Source organism: Magnolia sinica, chromosome 15 (genome assembly GCF_029962835.1).
Source record: "Magnolia sinica isolate HGM2019 chromosome 15, MsV1, whole genome shotgun sequence".
Taxonomy (NCBI): Eukaryota; Viridiplantae; Streptophyta; class Magnoliopsida; order Magnoliales; family Magnoliaceae; genus Magnolia; species Magnolia sinica.
Window position 1 is genome coordinate 50205834 of NC_080587.1, and position 6406 is coordinate 50212239.

The window sequence follows — 6406 nt, forward strand, 5'->3', positions numbered from 1 at the left end:
AGCTGTGAAATCTAACAGATAACTGAATCCAAGAGTCATAAATTACCAACATCATGTATTTTGCAATTCCAAGTGTCCCAGATGGCCATCAAAATCACTTTGAATTCATACGAAATTCCAGAAAAATTTAAAATTTTCACAATTTTCGCTCAAGACCAAGAAAACCTAATTAGGAAACCTAATCTCCCACCCCCAACCTAAAATCTACATTGTCCTCAATGTAAAAGAAATAAGCATGCAATGCACATGGGACAACAAAAATATAAGAGGTGTGATGGAAAAATAGTACCTGGACGAAAGAATCAAGAGACTTTCCCAAGATATCTATGTAAGAGCGGGTCAACACAAGAGAGAAACCAACAGAAGTAAAATAAAAATTACAAAAATAAAATCCTACCTACACCACTTTCGCAGGTGCTCTCGATTGCATTTAGTGTATGCAACAAGCCTTTAAACCCCTAGGTTGCCCCTAGTAGACGAGTTGTAGTCTCGTGAGGGTTTGCATCAATGTTACTCACAAACATTGAGCTAACTAACTAGGAAAATGAAACGAAATGAAAAGCTAGGTTGGCTCCCAGGAGCGCTAAGTTTACCGTCTATCCTAAAACAGTATAAAGGAAACTACCCTAGTCCTATGAAAACAGGAAACCTACCTATACCTCCATCAGACTAGGAGATCAATCCTGGTAAACAGGATCAGTCAGAGGTATGGACATGTCCTCTGAATCAAATTTCTCGACAAATGGCTTTAAGCGATGTCCATTTACTTTAAACTCCTTGCCATTGTCAGGATCTCTTATCTCAACGGCCCCATGAGGATACGTAGTGACCACAATGTAAGGGCCAGTCCAACGAGATCGAAGCTTACCTGGAAAGAGATGTAATCAAGAATTAGACAAAAGGACTTTCTGACCAGGTGTGAATGATTTTCGTAGAATATGTTGGTCATGAAACGCCTTCATTCTGTCTTTGTAAATTCTCGAGTTCTCGTATGCGTCATTCCGGATTTCTTCGAGTTCATTCAACTGAAGTTTGCGTAGCGAGCCAGCGTTGTCCAGATTGAAATTCAATTTTTTGATTGCCCAATAGGCTCTATGTTCCAACTCCATAGGCAAGTGGCAAGCCTTCCCATAGACAAGTCTAAAGGGAGACATTTCAATAGGGGTTTAAAACGCAGTACGGTAAGCCCATAAGGCATCGGTCAATTGGATTGACCAATCCTTACGGTCAAGGTTAATTGTTTTCTCCAAAATGTGTTTGATCTCCCTATTAGAAATCTCAACTTGCCCACTTGTCTGTGGGTGATATGGGGTGCTCACCTTATGAGAGATACCGTATTTCTTTATTAAACTCTCGAATGGCTTATTACAAAAGTGTGAGCCCCCATCACTAATGATAGCTTGAGGCGTTCCGAATCGGGAAAGGATGTTCTCTTTTAGGAATTTAATGACCATGCGATGGTTATTATTCTGACACAGAATCGCTTCAACCCATTTAGTGACATAGTCTACAGCGAGCAAAATATATAGATTTTCAAAAGATTGGGGGAATGGTTCCATGAAATCAATGCCCCATCAATCAAATGCTTCTATGATAAGAATGGGATTCAAGGGCATCATATTTCGACGGGACAACGCTCCCAATTTCTGACAACGCTCATAAGCTTTGCAAAACTCATGAGTGTCCCTGAACATAATGGGCCAGTAAAAGCCACACTGCAAAATCTTGGCTGTGGTCTTTTTAGCAAAAAAGTGACCACCACAGGCCTATGAGTGACAAAAGGAGATGACACTCCGATGCTCATCGTCTGACACACATCTCCTCAGGATTTGGTCTGGTCAATATTTAAACAAATATGGATCATCCCAGAAAAAGTTGCGTACCTTGGTAAAGAATTTCTTCTCGTGCAATCCAATGTGTCGGTATGGAACCTGTGGCAAGATAGTTAGCGATATCATCAAACCAAGGTGGATGGGATACTCTGAATAGTTATTCATCCGGGAACATGTCATTGATATGTGTCGTTTCAAGGGAATCATAGGGATTAAGGCGAGAAAGATGGTTAGCCACTACGTTCTCTACTCCCTTTTTATCTTTTATTTCTAGGTCAAATTCCTGGAGTAGGAGGATCCATCATATTAGGTGGGGCTTAGCATCATTCTTAGACAGAAGATACTTGAGTGTTGCGTGATCAGTGTAAATAATGATCTTGGATCCAATCAAGTAGGACCTAAATTTGTCCAAAGCGAACACTACGGCCAAGAGTTCCTTTTCCGTAGTCGAGTAGTTCACTTGGGCAGGATTTAGAGTCTTACTCGCATAATGAATAACATAGGGTTTCTTATCTTTTCACTGGCCTAGAACCGCCCCAAGAGCATAATCAGACGCGTTGCACATAAGTTCAAAAGGAATGCCCCAGTCGGGTGGTTGTATGATGGGTGCACTAGTCAACATGCCCTTAAGCTTAGTGAAAGCTTCTTGATATGTCTCAGTCCACTCGTATGGTGCATCCTTTTGAAGTAGATTACACAAAGGATGAGAGAGGAGACTAAAGTCCTTTATGAATCACCTGTAAAATCCTACGTGTCCTAAGAAGGACCGCACGTCTCTAATGTTCTTGGGTGGAGGTAGGTTAGAGATAAGATCGATTTTTTCCTTATCCACCTCGATTCCTATGGATGAGATAATATGTCCAAGGACAATTCCCTTATGAACTATGAAATGACACTTCTCCCAATTAAGTACCAAGTTCTTTTCTTCACATCTTCTCAGCACACATTTAAGAATCTCCAAGCACTCGCTGAAAGATGAACCGAAAGTAGAGAAATCGTCCATGAAGACTTCTAGATATTTCCCCACCATGTCAGAAAAGATACTCATCATACATCGCTGAAAGGTCGCAGGGGCATTACATAATTTGAATGGCATCCTTCTGTAGGTAAAGGTGCCGTAGGGACATGTAAATGTATTCTTTTCCTGGTCCTCAGGGGCGATTTCAATCTGATTGTAGCCCGAATACCCATCAAGGAAACAGTAATAGGAATGACCAGCTAGCCTTTCCAAGATTTGATCAATGAAGGGCAAAGGAAAGTGGTCCTTCCTCGTAACGGTATTCAGCTTCTTGTAGTCAATGCACATTCTCCAACTAGTAGTAACTCTAGTTGGCACGAGTTCATTATTGACATTGGCTACGATGGTGATCCCGAACTTCTTAGGAACCACTTGAGTTGGACTCACCCATTGACTATCGGATATGGGGTATATGATACCCACATCTAATAGTTTAAGAACCTCGACCTTAACCACTTCCCTCATGTTTGGATTTAGTCTACGTTGTGATTGCCAAGTAGTCTTTGCATTATCCTCAAGATATATGCAGTGAGTACAAATCGAGGGGTCGATTCCCTTGAGGTCCGCTATCGTCCATCCAAGGGCTCCCTTATGCTCAATGAGAGTAGATATGAGCATACTCTCCTGTTCTTTCTCTAGGTGGGCAGAGATCACCACCGGGTATGTCTCATCTTGACCTAAATGGACATATTTCAAATCAGAGGGTAAAGGTTTTAGGTCAAGCTTCGGTGGCTTGAGGTTAGACGGTAAAGGCACTACATTAGTTTGGGGCAACTCTTCAAATTTTGGCCTCCACCGGTTAACTTCAAGTACCAGTGCAGTATCAAGCAAGGCACACGTCTCCCTAATCATGTCATCATCAAAATCATAGGAGTGGGCCAGGCACATCTCTAAAGGGTCAGAGGAGAAGGTCAGAGATGTCATATCTTCGACTAAAGAGTCAATCATGTTAATGTCGTAGAAATCGTCATCATCCTCTAAGTTTCTGTCGTTATTGAAAAAGATTTTGACTCCAATGTCATATTCCCAAAAGACATAGTCATGACACCATTCCTGCAATTAATAATTGTGTTTGAAGTGGCAAGGAATGGGCGACCAAGAATGACGGGAATCTGAGTGCTCATATTATTGATGGGTTCGGTGTCCAGGATGATAAAATCTACAGGGTAGTAAAATCTATCAACTTGGACCAACACATCCTCAATTATCCCTCTGGGTACACGAACAGAGCGATCAGCAAGTTGTAGTGTGGTTAGGGTGGGTTTTAATTCACCCAAACCTAATTGTTTTTATACCGAGTAGGGAATCAGATTGACGCTCACTCTTAAGTCAAGAAGTGCATGATCAATTCGATGGTCCCCGATTACACATGATATGGTTGGGTTACTGGGATCTTTGAATTTCTGTGGCATGTCTTGCTTTAGGATGGCACTCACTTTCTCAGTCAAGAAGATCTTCTTTTGAATACTCTGCCATCGTTTGGTCGTGCATAAGTCTTTCAGGAATTTGGCATATGAAGGTATCTGTTTTACAACATCAAGTAGAGGAATGTTGACTTTCACTTGTTTCAACACCTCTAGGATATCCTGAGAGTTAGAGAGAGGTTTTGGAGCGACCAACCATTGGGAAAATGGAGTAACTGGCTTTTCTATAAGTTTCGGTTCTAATTTTTATGGGGCACCACTAGATCCATCATTGTTGTCCTCTTCTGGTTCTTGAGGCTTTTCGGGCCTAACCCGGAAGGGTTTTATCAATGATCTTCCCACTCTTAAGAGTGGTGATGGATTTAGTGTGCCCTATTTGATTTGAAGAGCTGGGATCACTTATCTCGTATTGCGGTTTAGGATTGGGGAGCGGTTGTGCAGGAAGCATCCCCTTTTCTATAACCGTCATACGTGAATCCATCTTTTGCATAAAGTCTCGCATTGCCTGGGTCAACTCTTGCATGGAATTTTGAACTGGTTCTTCTTGAGGTTTCACCTGATTTGGATTTTGATTGAAGAAACTTTGAGGGGTAGCATTTTGTCCATTTCTCCAACTAAAGTTTGGATGATTTTTCCAACCAGGATTGTACATATTAGAGGTTGGTCCATTAAAAGGTCTTTGATAATTATTTACGGCATTGGATTGTTTATTCAACACTTCTCGAAAGACGGGTATCGTAGGACAATTTTCAGTTGTATGAATGTTGCAATCACATATGCAGCAAACACTTTCATTAACCTTATCCTTCTTTCCTTCCATGGCCTCAACTTTTCTTATGAGCGTAGTCACTTTGTACTTGAGATCATCCTCTTCTTTCAAGAGATACAATCCACCTTTCTCCTTAGATTGAGTCGGCCTAGAAGTGGTGTTCGATTTTGGGTAATAGTCCCATGATTGTGTTTTTTCAGCAAGACTATCGAGGTAATCCCATACCTCATCAACATTTTTATTAATGAATTCTCTATTACACATTGTCTCGACTATTTGGCACATGGAAGATGTTAGTCCATCGTAGAAAAAATTTGTAATGCGTCATGTTTCAAAGCCGTGTTGTGGGCATGAACTGACCAAATCCTTGAACCTTTACCAACATTGGTAAAATGTTTTATCCTCCTTTTGGGTGAAGTTCATGATTACTTTTCTAAGGGTAATCGTTTTATGATGTGGAAAAAATTTCTTTATAAATTCCCTTTGCATATCATTCCATGTGCCAATGGATCTAGGATGCAGTGAATGTAACCATGTCTTAGCCTTCTCCTTTAAGGAAAAAGGAAAGAGTCTCAGCCTGACTGTGTCCTCAGACACATTTTAAAAATATAAAGTGGCTATGATCTCATCAAACTCTTTCAAATATAGATATGGTTCTTCAGATTCAAGCCCATGGAACTTAGGAAGGAGTTGGATAACCCCTGGCTTGATGTCCATATATCCTGTATCTTCGAGAAAAATCATACATGAGGGCGTACTCACCCCCGCTGGTTGTAAATAATCTCGTAAAGTATGAGGCGGGGGTGCTTGATGCACCTCATTCTCATCCTGAATGTCCTCCACCCTAGGTTGGGGTAGAAGAGGTTGGTTTTCAGCCATCACTTCAATTACCTCAGGGGATTTTGAGTGGTGTTTAGTCCTACGATGGAAAGTTAACCCCTCAACTAATCTCCTTCAGTCAAGAGACGTCGAGTGTTGTCACGAGCCCACTTGGGCATGAAACACTTGCAGCCCTCAATCAAATTCGAAACCTAATCTTAAGAAAGGAAAAGAAAATCTAGAAAGAAAGAGAGGGCTGAAAAGAAGTTGCCAAATTGGAGTCCCTAAGTTAAAAGACCTGCAAAAGAAAACAAACAAGTCAATTTCTAAAGAGAAGGTCTAGAATTAGAAAATCCTTAAAAAGAAAGATAGAAGTAAACTAGTCTCTAAAAGAATAAATTTCTAAAGGAAAGTGGAAATTTCTAAAATAAATTAGAAAAATCCTAAACTAGAAAGTAAGCTACTAAAAGAGATCTGAAAAATTGAAAGTAGAGAAAAAGCTTACCGAATTAGAAATTTCTACCTCAAAAGCCTACAAAATAGG

General features: G+C 40.6%; 1 non-coding gene across 1 annotated transcript; it reads left to right on the forward strand.

Moving 5' to 3' along the window:
* The first annotated feature begins 5377 nt into the window (after window positions 1–5377).
* Window positions 5378–5484, forward strand: LOC131228424 (small nucleolar RNA R71). The gene has a single exon (XR_009162927.1). It is a non-coding gene; the product is annotated as a small nucleolar RNA R71 (small nucleolar RNA).
* Window positions 5485–6406: the final 922 nt, after the last annotated feature.